Source organism: Mus pahari, chromosome 7 (assembly GCF_900095145.1).
Source record: "Mus pahari chromosome 7, PAHARI_EIJ_v1.1, whole genome shotgun sequence".
Lineage (NCBI taxonomy): Eukaryota > Metazoa > Chordata > Mammalia > Rodentia > Muridae > Mus > Mus pahari.
The window spans coordinates 95657652-95659121 of NC_034596.1; the positions used below are offsets into that span (position 1 = coordinate 95657652).

Consider the following 1470-nt stretch of genomic DNA (forward strand, 5'->3'; position numbering starts at 1 on the left):
CCCTGTAGACCAGGCTGGCCTCGAACTCAGAAATCCGCCTGCCTCTGCCTCCCGAGTGCTGGGATTAAAGGCGTGTGCCACCGTGCCTGGCGTGGAACAGTATCATTAACAGAGTCCAGGATTGGTGCTTGCCCATGGGATGGGACCCAAGGTGGGCCAGTCATTGGCTGGCCATTTCTCAGTCTCTGTTCTATCCTTGTTCCTGTTTTTCTTGCAGATAGGACAAATTTGAGGTCAAAAGTTTTATGGGTGGGTTGATGTCCTTATCTGTCTACTGGGGGGTCCTTCCAGGCTACAGGAGGTGGACACGTCAGGTTCTATATCCCCATTGATAAGAGTTTCAGTAAAGTCATTCCATAGACTACTGGGAGCCTCTCCCATCCCAGGTCCTGGACATCTGTAGAAGATGTCCCCTCTCACCCACATCAGCTTCTGATTTCCAGTCATTCTCCTGTCCCTCTGTCCCTCTCTCCTGTCCCTCCCACCATCTGATCCTTAACTTTCCCCCATTCCCATCCACAACCCCCTCCTAACCAAGTTCCTTTCCTCTCTTTGCTTCTTAAGACTATTTTACTCCCCCCTCTAAGTGAGATTCAAGCATCCTCTGAAGTGGAAATTTCTGGTTACACTGAAGACTCAATTGCATCATGTGATGTTTTCTGGAAGCTCTCTTGTGAGAGGCTATTTTGCTGGAGCAGATGCTCGAGATGATACATGATATTTGGGAAGAGTGCAAGTGCAACCCAGCAGACAGTGGACAACACTCCGGCATTGGATTGCATTTCTAGTCTTTGCTGGGCTTAGCTGATGACACTATTGCATTGGTTCACCTTGCTTTCTCCATTGGTTTCCACTTGTCATAACTTAGTAGAGAGAAACACACCAAAGAACTTCTGGTGGTGTTCTGGCTGCTTCTTGCTGTATCAGCAGACTCAGGCTGAACATAGTCTCTTGGTTTCTTCTGCATGGACCCACTGCTGTTTGGTGTTTTACTAATGGAATGGACTGCTGATAACGAAGATTAGAATTGCCCCAAAGAACTACTTATAAACAGGTTCATGTCCTTGTCCTATCGGTCGTCTTCTTCCCCTACCTTTGTTCTGTGGGCTGTAAGGGAGGTTGAAGAGTTTAAGAACCCTTATTAAAATAGGTTATAAAAATATAAGCCTACAATCCTGACTTGGGCCTTTGTTTTTTTTTTTTTTTTTTTTTTTTTTTTTTTAGCTTCTCTGGGTCTTTGGAATGTAGCACGTGTATCCCATACTTTAGGGTCTGGGCTATGTCAACCAGGATGATATTTTCTAGTTTCTCCATTTTCTGAAAACTCCATGAAGTTCTTGTTGTTAATACCTGAGTAGTATTCCATTGTATAAACGAATCACATCTCATGTATGCATTCTTCAGTTGAGGAGCATCTGGGTTGTTTGCAGTTTTTGACTATAACTCATAAGGCTACTATGAACATAGTGG

The 1470-nt window shown here is 44.7% G+C and overlaps 1 pseudogene; it reads left to right on the forward strand.

Moving 5' to 3' along the window:
• LOC110324081 overlaps window positions 1–232 on the forward strand; it is a 2679-nt pseudogene extending 2447 nt beyond the window's left edge.
• The last annotated feature ends 1238 nt before the right edge of the window (window positions 233–1470 follow it).